We start from the raw sequence: 16,551 nt of genomic DNA on the forward strand, positions 1-16,551 counted from the left end.
GGGACTTAACATCTGAGGTCATCAGTCCCCTAGAACTTAGAACTACTTAAACCTAACTAACCTAAGGACATCACACACATCCATGCCCGAGGCAGGATTCGAACCTGCGACTGTAGCGGTCGCGCGGTTCCAGACCGAAGCGCCTAGAACCGCTCGGCCACTCCGGCCGGCTAACACCCAGGCAGATACTAGTCATTACGGACGACTCGATCTGTACTGGATTGCTGTAGAGTCTTCGTTGCTGGCAGTGGCATAAAGGAAGTTAAGATGCAGACAAATTTGTTTGCATCACAGACAATCCAAAATTAAGGAAGAGGAAATAACGTGGAGCCTCATTCAGTTTTGAGCTCCTGGAAGCCAGTGACTAATAGTGAGAATGCATTTCTTGGGTGTTCTTTTCCATTGGTTATTTCAGGAAAACCAAAAGCTGTAGATCCTGTTCTTTTTACAATTGCCAACATTACCGGCAGCTGTAATTTCATTATCAGTTTATTGGCGACTGGTTTCAACGATACACTTCGTCAATATCAGGCCATCTAAATACGAGGGTTGAAACTTAATTAGTGGCAACTATTTATTCACAACCGATACAAAAGAGGTACATGTTTGCACCTGTTACTGTCCTTCAAAGTAGTCACCAGCGTTGTGTAGAACCCGTGGTCAGCGATGTGGAAGGCGTAGTAGACCGTTAGCAGAGCCTGTTCTGTTGATGGTGCGAATGGAGCGGTCTAAAGTTATGGTGATTCTCGTATACACTTGTGATGATGTTATCCTAACGCATTACGTTCCTCCACGGCAGACCGTCAATGCACAGTATTGCTGTTCGCTTTTGGAGCATCAGCTGCGACCAGCTTTGCGAAAGAAGCGGCAACACTTCCCGCGTACCACCCACAATTTTGCACGACAATGTGCGGGCACATACAGCGCGAGCTGTGGCTGCTCTGTTCGGTCGATGGGTCTGGGAAGTACTGCGCCATCCACCATACTCCCCGTACTGAAGTCCTTGTGACTTTGATTCAGAAGATGAAGGAACCACTTCGTGGCATTCGCTTCAGAACTGTTCCAGAGATTCGACTGGCAGTGGACGGCTCCATTCGCGCCATCAACAGAACAGGCTCTGCTAACGGTATGCTACTCCTTCCATATCGCTGGCAACGGATTCTACACAACGCTAGTGACTACTTTGAAGGACAGTAACAGGTGCAAACATGTAACTCTTTTGTATCGGTTGTGAATAAATGCCTCTATTTAAGTTCCAACCCTCGTACATAGTAGCTGAAACTTACTGAAAGACACCAGTCAGACAATAACCGGTATCCGCATCAGCTCTTGTGAGCAACCACACGCCGTGAGACCACAAACAGCGTGTGGATACCGGTTATTTTCACGTGGGACTTTCTCATTGATGCTTTGGGTAAAATACAGCCACGATGTGTTTAGAGGTCTTGATGATCGGGTGTATCGTCGAAATTGGTTGCCAAGAAATTGATAATGAATTTACGGCTGACGGTAGTGTTGAAAATTATAAATTCCTAAAGGCTGTGGTCCTCTCTTCCTATTTAACAAGGATGGATATGCCGAAATAGTGTTCTTAGTTGTTACTTCTGTCCCTAAGTAATGAGCTGTTTGCGTTTTACTCAGATAGGCCTACTGTCGTGCTTACATCTTATTGACAATTCTAAACATAAAGGACCAGGAGAAGATGGATTTAATCCAGTTTACAAAGTTTTACCGAGCTATGATAATTTGAAGGAGCGACGTATACAGGCATATTGTCGCCCAGAAAGACTGACAATTGATAATGGAATACGCCCAGACAAAAGGTAACGCCTTGTCAATGAATAAGACCTCAACATAACAGGCTTAAGGTTTTAAAAGTATTCAGTGATAACAGTTTAAAAATAGAGGTGCGATTAGAGGCTAGATAGGAACCATTTTACTGCCACGAATTACTCTAAAGCAACACATATGGTGATACTGCCAGAACATGTTAAAGATGGCCGTAAGAGTGATAATAACAGCAGAGAATATTTCAGTTAGGCTGCTCTAGCCACTACTATACCAACTAACAAATCAAATACAAAAATGTCTTTGCTAAAATTCACTCATGCTCATTAATTAAGGATAATGCTGATACATGGTGAAACAACGCTCTAGTGGGCGGTTTTCGGGTTTAAATCACCTTGGGGTATGACCATGCGGTGCATTTGACCTGCGGTCGTTGCACGGTGGCGCTGGCAGCAGTTCACATACGCAGAAGTGTGTTGGTGCATGTCAAAGTACGGTGCAGCGAGTAAGTGTGCAGACGTTTTCAGACGTACTAATGGGGACTGTGTGTTGAAAATGGCTCAAAGAACGCATATTGATGACGTTATGAGGGGTAGAATACTAGGGCGACTGGCGGCTGGTCAAACACAGCATGTCCCACCACGGGCCCATCGTGTGCCACAAAGTGTGATCTCAAGATTATGGCAACGATTCCAGCAGACAGGAAACGTGTCCAGGCGCTACAGCACGGGACGTCCACAGTGTACAATACCATAAGAGGACCGATATCTGCCAGCCGAATTGGCCGTGCGGCTCTAGGCTCTAGGCGCGGCTCGGGCATGAATGTGTGTGATGTCCTTAGGTTAGTTAGGTTTAACTAGTTCTAAGTTCTAGGGGACTAATGACCTCACAAGTTGAGTCCCATAGTGCTCAGAGCCATTTGAACCATTTTTTGACCGATATCTCACCTTCAGTGCCCGCAGACGGCCACGGAGTACTGCAGGTAGCGTTGCTCGGGACCTTACCGCAGCCACTGGAACAGTTGTCTCCAGACATACAGTCTACAGACGACTGAACAGACATGGTTTATTCGCCCACCTGCAAGTTGCATTCCACTGACCCCTGGTCACAGGAGAGCCCGTAAAGTCTGATGTCAGGAACACAGTACATCGTCATTGGAACAGTGGTCCAAGGTTATGTTCACGGGCGAGTCCAGGTATAGTCTGAACAGTGATTCTCGCCAGGTTTTCATCTGGCGTGAACCAGGAACCAGATACCAACCCCTTAATATCCTTGAAAGGGACCTGAATGGACGTCGAGATTTGATGGTGTCGGGTGGGATTATGATTGGTGCACCTACACCCCTGCATGTCTTTGACAGAGGAAATGTAACAGGTCAGGTGTATCTGGACGTCATTTTGCACCAGTATGTCCGCCTTTTCAGGGGCGCAGTGGGTCCCACTTTCCTCTTGATGGATGATAACGCACGGCTCCACCGAGCTGCCATCGTGGAGGACATGTGCAGGAAACAGTGGCGTTTTGTAGCACATGTGTTTCCGGACGGTTTTCTCAACTTATCACCAATACCGTGGACTTACAGATCTGTGTCGTGTGTGTTCCCTATGTGCCTATGCTACTTGTATTAGCGCCAGTTTTGTATAGTGCCACGTTGTGTGGCAACACATTCTGCAGTCATCCTTAATTTATCAGCATGAGTGTAATACACTAGCCTGTCGGTCCCAAACATTTAACTTGCAAAATATCGGACGTAACAACGACTGGACTTCCACTACAGCCACATAGCAGATATTTATAACGGCTGTTAGCCATAGCGTTTTAGATGTTTTTAAGTACAAAATAAGTTTAAGCACACAGGAAATGGCTGCTGGATACAAAACAGTACTAGCCCAGATGTACACTATTGGCCATTAAAATTGCTACACCAAGAAGAAATGCAGATTGCAAACGGGTATTCATTGGACAAATATATTACACTAGAACTCACATTTGATTACATTTTCATGCAATTTGGTTTCCTTACAAGGGAACCTTCCCATCGCACCCCCCTCAGATTTAGTTATAAGTTGGCACGGTGGATAGGCCTTGAAAAACTGAACACAGATCAATCGAGAAAACAGGAAGAAGATGTGTGGAACTATGAAAAAATAAACAAAATATACAAACTGAGTAGTCCATGCGCAAGATAGGCAATACTGAGGACATTGTGAGCTCTGGACTGCCGTGGTCCCGTGGTTAGCGTGAGCAGCCTCAAGTCCTCCCTTGAGTGAAAAGTTTAATTTTTTATTTTCAGTTTATGTGACAAACTCTTATGTTTTCATCACTTTTTTGGGAGTGATTATCACATCCACAAAAATACCTAAATCGGGCAAGGTAGATAAATCTTTTTACCCATTCGCCAAGTGTAATAGTTAGGTGGGTCGACAACATATTCCTGTCATGTGACGCACGTGCTGTCACCAGTGTCGTATAGAATATATCAGACGTGTTTTCCTGTGGAAGAATCGGTTGACCTATGACCTTGCGATCAAATGTTTTCGGTTCCCATTGAAGAGGCACGTCCTTTCGTCAACTAATCGCACGGTTTTGCGGTGCGGTCGCAAAACACAGACACTAAACTTATTACAGTGAACAGAGACGTCAGTGAACGAACGGACAGATCATAACTTTGCGAAAATAAAGAAAGTAAAGTTTTCAGTCGAGGGAAGATTTGAACTAAAGACCTCCCGTTCCGCAGCTGCTCACGCTAACCACGGGACCACGGCCCCCCTGAGCTCACAATGTCCTTAATATTGCCTATCTTGCGCATGGACTACTCAGTTTGTATATTTTGTTTATTTTTTCATAGTTCCACACAACTTCTTCCTGTTTTCTCGATTGATCTGTGTTCAGTTTTTCAAGGCCTATCCACTGTGCCAACTTATAACTAAATCTGAGGGGGGTGCGATGGGGATGTTTCCTTGTTAGATCCTGAGAAATCAGTACCCAGAACAACCACCTCTGGCCGTAATAACGGCCTTGATACGCCTGGGCATTGACTCAAACAGAGCTTGGATGGCGTGTACAAGTACAGTTGGCCATGTAACTTCAACACGATACCACAGTTCATCAAGAGTAGTGACTGGCGTATTGTGACGAGCCAGTTGCTCGGCCACCATTGACCAGACGTTTTCAATTGGTGAGAGATCTGGATAATGTGCTGGCCAGGGCACCAGTCGAACATTTTCTGTATCCAGAAAGGCCCGTACAGGACCTCCAACATGCGGTCGTGCATTATCCTGCTGAACTGTAGGGTTTCGCAGGGATCGAATGAAGGGTATAGCCACGGGTCGTAACACATCTGAAATGTAACGTCCACTGTTCAAATTGCCGTCAATGCGAACAAGAGGTGACCGAGACGTGTAACCAACGGCACCCCATACCTTCACACCAGGTGATATGCCTGTATGGCGATGACGAATACACGCTTCCAATGTGAGTTCTCCGCGATGTCGCCAAATACAGATGCGACCATCATGATGCTGTAAACAGAACCTGGATTCATCCGCAAAAATGACGTTTTGCCATTCGTGCACCCAGGTTCGTCGTCGAGTACACCATCGCAGGCGCTCCTGTCTGATGCAGCGTCAAGGGTAACCGCAGCCATGGTCTCCGAGCAGTCCATGCTGCTGCAAACGTCGTCGAACTGTTCGTGCAGATGGTTATTCTCTTGCAAACGTCCCCATCTGTTGACTGAGGAATCGAGATGTGGCTGCACGATCCGTTACAGCCCTCCAGATAAGATGCCTGTCATCTCGGGTGCTAGCGATACGAGGCCGTTGAGATCTAGCACGACGTTCCGCATTTCCCTCCTGAACCCACCGATTCCATATTCTGCTAACAGTCATTGGATCTCGACCAACGCGAGCAGCAATGTCGCGATACGATAAACCGCAATCGCGATGGCTACAACCCGACCTTTATCATAGTCGGAAACGTGATGGTACGCATTTATCCTCCTTACACGAGGCATCACAACAACGTTTCACCAGGCAACGCCGGTCAACTGCTGTTTGTGTATGAGAAATCGGTTGGAAACTTTCTTCATGTCAGCACGTTGTAGGTGTCGCCGCCGGCGCCAACTTTGTGTGAATGCTCTGAAAAGCCAATCATTTGCATATCACAGCATCTTCTTCCTGTCGGTTAAATTTCGCGTCTGTAGCACGTTATCTTCGTGGTGTAGCAGTTTTAATGGCCATTAGTGTAGGAAACATATACCTAAAGATTCAGTAGCTACAAAGCTGAAAAAGGGCGAAATGTCTTTCATGTGTAAAGATACAGTATTGGCGATGAAGTGAAAGGATTAAGGGTATGTGCATACATTGTCTACGAGACTTGAGTTTATATTTGGTACACATACTAACAAAAATGGGACTCCAGTATTATAACCACTTCACGTATTGGTTTACTATCTATTGAAGACTTGCACCTGCAGTATGATGATTACAGCACATAACTATGAAATGGTGGCGAAAATTACATTCCCGTGTGCTGCCGATATGACATCAAATGCAACTTGGCTGTGCAGTGCGGTGCATAATAAGAAATTCACAATAACAGTAATTTATAACAATGCTTGCAGCCCAGGTTGTTGTAGATAATACACTTGAAGTCGTACAAAGAAATGAAGGAACTGTAAGCTCGCTAACACAGAGACATTTTTTTGCAGCACGTACCTCCAGCTACTAAGAAATATCCGGGTCGTGTGTCTCGTGTGCTGTTCCAGAAGCAAGAAAGAGAGCGGCAAGGCTTCTCGCAGAGAGGCACGCTACCAGTGTGAACAATGTGGTGTTGCACTGCGCCTGCAACCTTGTTTCAAAATTTCCCACACTAAAAACAGATATGATTCTGAGTAAGGTTTATATGAATATGTCGGCCGGAGTGGCTGAGCGGTTCTAGGCGCTACAGTCTGGTACCGCGAGACCGCTACGGTCGCAGGTTCGAATTTACCATTTTATATGATTATCAATAGACAGACATTAAGATATAATGTAATACCATAAAATTAGCTTCATCCAAACGGGCTCCGGAAAGCCCTACACTACTGACTAAACAGCATCTCATCCTCAGCCGACAGGTGGCACTAGATGCGGACATGGATGGGAATGTGGTCAGCACACTGCTCTCCCAGCAGTTGGTTCAAATGGTTCAAATGGCTCTGAGCACTATTGGACTTAACATCTGAGGCCATCAGTCCCCTAGACTTAGAACTACTTAAACCTAACTAACCTAAGGACATCACACACATCCATGCCCGAGGCAGGATTCGAAACTGCGCGCGGGTTCAGACTGTAGCGCCTAGAACCGCTCGGCCACAGCTGCCGGCCCCGGCAGTCGTCAGTTATGGTGACTGGAGCCGCTACTTCTCGACCAAGTAGGTCATCATTTGGTTTCACAAGGGCTGAGTGCACCCTGTTTGCCAACAGTGCTCGGTAGATCCGGACACTGGCTCATCCGAGTGCTAGGGAAGCCTGACAGCGCTTAACTTCGGTGGTTCGACGGTGACCGGTGTTACCACTGTGGCAAGGCTGTTGTCAGTATTGTAAAATTAAAAATAAAACAAAGTTTGAGCTTCCTCCTTTGTACGACTTTTCTAAATTCTTAAAAACATCTAAGTGATTTCCATAACTGTAACTCAAAGCCACACATTCCAGTGAAATTTGTTTCACGTAGTATTAAAGCAGAAAAGAGCAGCTTTAAAATGGTACTAAACTTACCACGATCCAGTCATCAGATTTGATGCAGTGATTTTTTAAGCAGTGCTAAAATTGCCTGTTTTCTGTGGGTAGATGCATAAAATAGGCTTGGTTCTGAGAGACTTAATGTTTTCTAAGGAATCCAGCACATTATCAGATTTAAACGGTGAAATGACGTTAACAATAATTCCTTAGTTTTTGGTTCTAGCAGATGACAATTTTGGTTCATATAAATTTTTAACCAATTTGGATGTGCCGTCCGAAGTTTTGAAACTGGTTGTGATGCAGAAAGAGATAGCCAGAGTTGCAACTAAAATGGTTGTTTATTTACTTGGTGACCCATTTCGGACTATGCCCATTTTCAAATCAAACAATTATTGCCAAACAAAAGGCCGGTCGGAGTGGCCGTGCGCTTCTAGGCGCTTCAGTCTGGAACCGCGTGACCGCTCCGGTCGCAGGTTCGAATCCTGCCTCGGGCATGGATGTGTGTGATGTCCTTAGGTTAGTTAGGTTTAATTAGTTCTAAGTTCTAGGCGACTGATGACCTCAGAAGTTAAGTCGCATAGTGCTCAGAGCCATTTGAACCATTTGAACCAAACAAAAGGCCCGTACATCAACATTCGTTCGGAAACTAAGTTAATAATTTCCAAAATCTGACTCTGAAATCAGAAGATTCCAAATGTGTTACCACAGTAGATGCTTCTTCACTTTATGTTTTTGTCCCACTCTATAAAATGATACTGGATAGGAATAGGTATTAAGTAGGGATTCGGGGACAAATTTGACATTGGGTTGCGTGCATTCAGGAGCAAGAGCAATCATATAAGTGGTGTAATTTCTCTCATGAGTGACGTCGTCATCCTTATCAGTCACAAGCCATGCTGTTTCATTTTTAATACTTCGCTTTGATTGGTTGGTTATAGGGGGGGGGGGGGGGGGGAGGAGGGGAGAGAAGTGGACTGAGGACGTGACTTGACACAGACAACGCAGATGACATCATTTATAAGAGTGATGATATCAACTATATTATTTCCGTTCCCCTGGAATGTAGGCAACACAAAGGTCAATGGTCAAAATCGTACCGTAATGTCCACTTAATTCCTACTGACTGGCACTGCAAAAGTTGAATGAACTTCGTTTGATTGATGACAATGACTCTGTTCAGGAAAACCATCTAGTTGAGTACAATTTCTTCATAACATGTCTGTTAGTTGCAAACAGATTCATTTATTTTTGCTCAAAATGGCTCAAATGGCTCTGAGCACTATGGGACTCAACACCTTAGGTCATAAGTCCCCTAGAACTTAGAACTACTTAAACCTAACTAACCTAAGGACATCACACACACCCATGCCCGAGGCAGGATTTGAACCTGCGACCGTAGCAGTCCCGCGGTTCCGGACTGCAGCACCAGAACCGCTAGACCACCGCGGCCGGCCCCATTTATTTTTGCCACCAAGCCATAGTAGCACTAAAGAAACATAACCGCATTGTACTTTCTCTTCAAACTGTTGCAGTTCCACTATATTAACGGTGGAATCATTTAATACTAAATTTAAATTATGTGTCGAAAAACGTATAAGCTCAGCAGTTGGAACCCGTGCTTTAATCATTTATAATAGGAAGGAAATAAAGACATTAGCTGCTATTGGGCACTGAAATACGTCAAAGTGGGAAGCTGAAATCTAGTGCCAGACCGGGACTCGTACCAGGATTTTTCCGTTTCTCGCTAACGGTCGCCTTGAGCGTCTCGGCCATTCGGACATGGTCCCTGTCCAACTCAGATTTCCGACTAATCTCATTCACACACTAGTGACGTAGTGCCCCTGCCAATTACTCCTCACTATTAGCAGCGATTTGCTGATTCCTGTAAGAGTTCGAGCTTGTTTGAGTATCTGCAATGAAGGGATCATTTGGTCTTCTCGGCATACGCGGTGTTCTTTCTTTCGGACATGTCTGTAATGTCCTTGCCGAAGATGAACGTACAACACATACAACTAGGTAGGTGCAGAGGTGAAAGTTATGATGGTGCTGCATCTAAGAGTGGCAAATATTCAGGTTCATAGTCAAGAATTAAAGCATAAATACATGCGATGTTTGTTCTGTCGGACAAATAAATATGTGCAGGGCGAGACGCCCAGCGATCCCTTCAGTGCTGATGCACAAATACGCTCGATCTTTTACAGCGAATCGCTGCAAGTAGTAGGGGTGACCGAGCGGTTCTAGGCGCTTCAGTCCGGAACTGCACTGCTGCTACGGTCGTAGGTTCGAATCCTGCCTCAGGCATGGATGTGTGTAATGTCCTTAGGTTACTTAAGTTCTAAGTCTAGGGAACTGATGACCTAACATGTTAAGTCACATACTGCTCAGAGCCATTTGAACCATTTGAGTAAGGGTAGAGGACAGGGGTACTACGACAGTAGTGTGTGGATGAGCTGTAAATTTTAGTCGTTAGGGTCCGTGCACGCCTCGGTGAAGGCGACCGTTCGCGACAGACGCAAAAATCCGGGTTCGAGTCCTACTCTAGCAATAGTTTTCAATTTTCCTAATAAATGTATTTCAATGCTGAGTAGCAGCTAATGACTTTACTTCCTTTCGATCATGATGGCTACGGGTACAGAAATGTCCGAAAGATCAGACACCATATTAATTCTTGACTGCGAACCTAAGTATTTGCCACTCTTAGATGCAGCACCATCATACCTTGAACTTCTTCACCTATCCAGTCGTACGTTCATCTTCGGTACATCAATTATTCCTTTTTCAAAACACTCTCAGCATAATGGCCCCTTGGCTCATGGAATCCTGTAAACGATATTTTTTAAATTTCAGATTCATTTGTATCTGGTTTGCCTAAATAAGTGTTAATGCCTTAAACTACTGTAAGTTGCTCCATTCTTGACCCATAGGGGGTTGTGTCTACAGTAAGTAAAAATGATGATCCCCACTATAATCCAATCATTTAAAAGTTGTTGAATCATTCCGATTTGAATTTTTGGGCTCAAATATTGGTTTTAGTATTTTCATTTGACCCCAACTGCCTTGCCATAGTGGTAACACCGGTTCCCGCCAGATCGCTGAAGTTAAGCGCTGTCGGGCTGGACTAGCACTTGGATGGGTGACCATCCGGTCTGCCGAGCGCTGTTGGCAAGCGGGGTGCGCTCAGCCCTTTCGAGGCAAACTGAGGAGCAATTTGATTACGAAGTAGCGGCTCCGGTCTTGTAAATTGGCATACGGCTGGGAGGACGGTGGGCTGATCACATGTCCGTCTATATCCGCAACCAGTGACGACTGTAGGCTGAGGATGACACGGCGGCCGGTCGGTACCGTTGGGATTTCATGGCCTGTTCGGGTGGAGTTTAGTTTTTTTTTATTTGAGGGATGTGCTCTTAGAAAAGGATCATATCTGGAGAGAAGGTCTATTATATTTTAGAAATTGCGGCTCTTCACCTATTTTAGACTTACTATGGCCATGGAAATTGTAGCTTTCATTTGGTCATGCTCTTCATCGAAAAGTGTGTAAGTGGTTTTTCCAAGTTCCCACAAGTTGTAAGTAATACACACATTTAAATGTGCAATGTTTATTCAATTGTGTGTGAAATCTTATGGGACTTAACTTCAAAGGTCATCAGTCCCTAAGCTTACACACTACTTAACCTAAATTATCCTACAGACAAACACACACACCCATGCCCGAGGGAGGACTCGAACCTCCGCCGGGACCAGCCGCAGAGTCCATGACTGCAGCGCCTTAGGCTTAAACCGCTCGGTTAATCGCGCGCAGCTTAAATGTGCAGAGCAAGTTTCATGTAGTTTTATTTTCTTGCTTGCACCTTGACAATAATTAATTTGTCTATCACGCCAAGCATTTTCTCTATCTCCAAATAACCAACACGCTTCACAATATACTGCATTAAGGTACGGGCATAGCATAGCCAAAACCATTTAATTTTCTGATCTGTTTTAGTACAGCTATAATTGTTATGTCCCGCAATTCACTAATTTTTGGTTTAGTCTCTTCATTCAAGTTACCTTGGAATAATCCTGTGTTAAATGTGCATCTTGCTCATTATTTTGAAGTAGAGGAGAATGTTGCTGGTGCTTCGTTTTCAGATTATGCCTCACCGTGGTTTACACACAATTCATTTTCAAAGCTGTTACCATGTCCTCTATGAACTTGCAAACTACCAGAACCTTCGCCCTTTCGTTTTTGCAACCGCAGAAAATTTAATAGCCAAGATCGCATTCAGTACTATTTAATCCGGATTACCGGTTTCGTCGCTTAAAACTGTCTTTAAAAAAGATGTTGTTGTACTTTCTGTTCCATTATGACTGCATCACACATTCAATGTTCACGTTCTAGTGTACTGACTTCTGCTTCCAACTTATCAGATTTTTCTCCAATTTAACTTTCGTTTGTGGGCTATTAACTAATTTTAAAGCATTTCTGAGGTCTGCGGGGCCTTCATTTACGCCAGTGGTATTCCACTACGCATTGTACCTCCTACTTAATGCTTGCGCCCTCGTAAATGCCAGAGTTCTTTACGCCGTATCGTTCGAGTGAGCTGTATCCGAATTTCATCGTAAACAAAACAAATAAATGTGTAATTTGTAAATACTTTAAATACGGTACACTGTAATTTACTGAAGAGCTAGGCAGGTAGAGGAATTTTTTGAAAAGTACAAGGAGTTCTTCTGTGATGTTACCCGAACACGTAGCACACACCGAACATCTAGGGCTTGCCGTTGTGGCTGAGCGGTTCTAGGCGCTTCAGTCTGGAACCACGCAGCTGCTACGGTCACAGGTTCGAATCCTGCCTCGGGCATGGATGTGTGTGATGTCCTTAGGTTAGTTAGGTTTAAGTAGTTCTAAGTCTAGGGGACTGATGACCCCAGATGTTAAGTCCCATAGTGCTTAGAGCCATTTTGAACATCTAGGCCTCGGTCGAATGCTCCCCATTTGTAGGTAGGCCGCATTTTCTGCTGGTCGGCTAGTTGTGCACGTTGCGACGCTCCCCAGCGAACGCTCACCTCTCCCATGGAGACGATCGTAGAGATGCTGGATGTAGTCCTGTGGAACGGCTTGCCATGCCATTTCCACCTGGCGCCTCAGTTGGACCAGCGTTCGTGCTGGACGTGCAGACCGCGTGAGACGACGCTTCATCCAGTCCCAAACATGCTCAATGGGGGACAGATCCGGAGATCTTGCTGGCCAGGGTAGTTGACTTACACCTTCTAGAGCACGTTGGGTGGCACGGGATACATGCGGACGTGCATTGTCCTGTTGGAACAGCAAGTTCCCTTGCCGGTCTAGGAATGGTAGAACGATGGGTTCGATGACGGTTTGGATGTACCGTGCACTATTCAGTGTCCCCTCGACGATCACCAGTGGTGTACGGCCAGTGTAGGAGATCGCTCCCCACACCATGATGCCAGGTGTTGGCCCTGTGTGCCTCGGTCGTATGCAGTCCTGATTGTGGCGCTCACCTGCACGGCGCCAAACACGCATACGACCATCATTGGCACCAAGGCAGAAGCGACTCTCATCGCTGAAGACGACACGTCTCCATTTGTCCCTCCATTCACGCCTGTCGCGACACCACTGGAGGCGGGCTGCACGATGTTGGGGCGTGAGTGGAAGACGGCCTAACGGTGTGCGGGACCGTAGCCCAGCTTCATGGAGACGGTTGCGAATGGTCCTCGCCGATACCCCAGGAGCAACAGTGTCCCTAATTTGCTGGGAAGTGGCGGTGCGGTCCCCTACGGCACTGCGTAGGACCCTACGGTCTTGGCGTGCATCCGTGCGTCGCTGCGGTCCGGTCCCAGGTCGACGGGCACGTGCACCTTCCTCCGACCACTGGCGACAACATCGATGTACTGTGGAGACCTCACGCCCCACGTGTTGAGCAATTCGGCGGTACGTCCACCCGGCCTCCCGCATGCCCACTATACGCCCTCGCTCAAAGTCCGTCAACTGCACATACGGTTCACGTCCACGCTGTCGCGGCATGCTACCAGTGTTAAAGACTGCGATGGAGCTCCGTATGCCACGGCAAACTGGCTGACACTGACGGCGGCGGTGCACCAATGCTTCGCAGCTAGCGCCATTCGACGGCCAACACCGCGGTTCCTGGTGTGTCCGCTGTGCCGTGCGTGTGATCATTGCTTGTACAGCCCTCTCGCAGTGTCCGGAGCAAGTATGGTGGGTCTGACACACCGGTGTCAATGTGTTCTTTTTTCCATTTCCAGGAGTGTAGAAACACGCCAACCAACTTTCATTTACGTCGGACAATACCTTCTTGGTGCTGTGACTTTTTTCCATCAGTGTAGTTAGAGCCATCATGCAAAACGTTGGTATGGTTCAAATGGCTTGGAGCACTATGCGACTTAACTTCTGAGGTCATCAGTCGACTAGAACGCAGAACTAATTAAACCTAACTAACCTAAGTTCATCACACACATCCATGCCCGAGGCAGGATTCGAACCTGCGACCGTAGCGGTCACGTTGGTATTCAGAGAGGATTATTTAGCTCGGCAGAACACTATTTTTTTCATGAAGCATTTATTAACAAATCTGTCAAAGTTTCAGTACATACGTTTGGCGACTAAATGGTTCATTCTCAAGCCTGACCTCATAAGGCTGCGTTGAAAGTGCATGATCTTAATAGCGCACATCAGAATGCCTATATACGCTTTACGAAGTAATAATCGATGACTTTTACAGTCAACATACGCCTGCTTAGCAATGCAAAAGTAAACTACAGTTTCTGACTTGCTAAGCCCTCAGTACGTTGCAAGTGTCAGTCGTGGTCAGAACAAATGATATGTGTAGTTGTGGGCGTATCATATCGGAGCTAAGTGACTTCGCACGTGAGCAAATTGTTGGTGTTCGTAGAGTGGGTATTTCCGTAACGAAGGTAGTTAGGAATTTCAAGAACCATGATACCGAAGATTTATAGCGCATACAGGAGAAGCGGACACAGTGCGGGCGGAAATGTGTGTTGAGTGACGGTGACAGACGGTCATCGAAGAGAACAGTGAAGAAAAAAAAAAGAGGACGACAGGTGCAAAAGTCACTGCAGAACTGAATATCGGACATGCGAACCCTGTCAGCACCAATACAGAAAGAAGGGAGCTACATACACTACGTGAACAAAAGTGTACGAACACCATCAAAACCTACGTTTTTCATATTAGCTGCATTGTACTGCCACCCACTGCCAGGTACTCCATATCAGCGACCTCAGTAGTCACTAGACTTGAGAGAGCAGAATGGGGCGCTCCGCGAAACTTACGGACATCGATCGTGGTCGGGTGATTGGGTGTCACTTCTGTCATACGTCTGTACGTGAGATTTCTACACTCCTAAACATCCGTAGGTCCACTGTTTCCGATGTGATAGTGACGTGGAAACGTGAGGGGACACACACAGCACAAAACCGTACAGGCCGATCTCGTCTGTTGACTGACAGAGATCGCCCACAGTTGGAGAAGGTCGTAATGTGTAATAGGCAGATAACTAAGCAGACCACCACGCAGGAATTCCAAACTTCATCAGGGTCCTAACAAGTACTATGACAGTTAGGCGGGAGATGAGAAAACGTGGATTTCATGGTCGAGCGGCTGCTCACAAGCCCCATATTAGGCCGGTAAATGCCAAACGACGCCTGGCTTGGTGTAAGGAGCGTAAACATTGGACGGCTGAAAGTGGAAAAACGTTGTGTGGACGAATCACGGTACACAGTGTGGCTATCCGATGGCAGGGTGTGAGTATGGCGAATGCCCGGTGAACGTCATCTGCCAGCATGTGTAGTGCCAACAGTAAAATTCGGAGGCGATGGTGTGGTCGTGTTTTTCCAAGGGGGGGGGGGGGGGGGGGAAGGGGGTTGCACCCCTTGTTGTTTTGCGTGGCACTATCACAGCACAGGCCTACATTGATATTTTAAACACCTTCTTGCTTCCCACTGTTGAAGAGCAATTCGGGGATGGCGATTGCATCTTCCAACACGATCGAACACCCGTTCGTAATGCACGGCCTGTAGCGGACTGGTTGCGCGACAGTAACATCCCCGTAATGGATGGCCTGCAGAGAGTCCTGACCTGAATCCTATAGAACACCTTTGGGATGTTTTGGAATGCCGAATTCGTGCCAGGCCTCACCGACCGACAGCGATACCTCTCCTCAGAGCAGCACTCCGTGAAGAATGGATTGCCACTCCGCAAGAAACCTTCCAGCTCCTGATTGAACGTATGCCTGCGAGAGTGGAAGCGGTCATCAAGGCATACCATACTGAATTCCAGCATTACCGATGGAGGGCGCCACGAACTTGTAAGTCATTTTCAGCCAGATGTCCGGATATTTTTGATCACATAGTGTAACAGGGAATTGCAAGGCGGCCTGAAATTCCGAAACTATTCGACAGTGATGCAAATGCTCATAACAGGGAAACGTGGCGCCGAAGCCGTAAAACCTGGAATATGGAGCAGTGGAAGAAAGTCATTTGGTCGAATGAGTCTAGTTGCACACCTTTCCAACTAACAGCCGACTTTATGCCCCAAGAGTGAAACGTGACCTGGGTTCTGTGATGATTTGGGAGGACATACGTGGTATTCTATTGGCCCCATGGGTTCTCTGCAAGGTCGAATTACTGCCAAGGATGGTGTGACCAGTTTGGTTGATCAGGTCCATCCCATGGTATAATGTTTGTTGCCCAACACTAGTACTATGTTCCAAGAAGACAGCGCCCCTGTTCACACAGGTCACATCGTACAGGACTGGTTTCATAAGCACGAGGATGAGGTGATGCATCTTCCCTGGCCATGACAGGCACCAGATCCTCACATTATGGAGTCTTTGTGGCCTTCTTTGGAGAGAAGCGTGTGTGGTCGCTATCCACTTCCATCGTCGTTAGCTGAATTTGCCAGTATTTCGCAAGAAGAATTCTATAAGATCATCTTGAAAACCGTATAGGATTGGTATTCACCATTCCGAGACGGCTGGAAGGCGTTTTTAAAGCCATTGGTTTTTTA

This window comes from Schistocerca cancellata, chromosome 6 (assembly GCF_023864275.1).
Source record: "Schistocerca cancellata isolate TAMUIC-IGC-003103 chromosome 6, iqSchCanc2.1, whole genome shotgun sequence".
Lineage (NCBI taxonomy): Eukaryota > Metazoa > Arthropoda > Insecta > Orthoptera > Acrididae > Schistocerca > Schistocerca cancellata.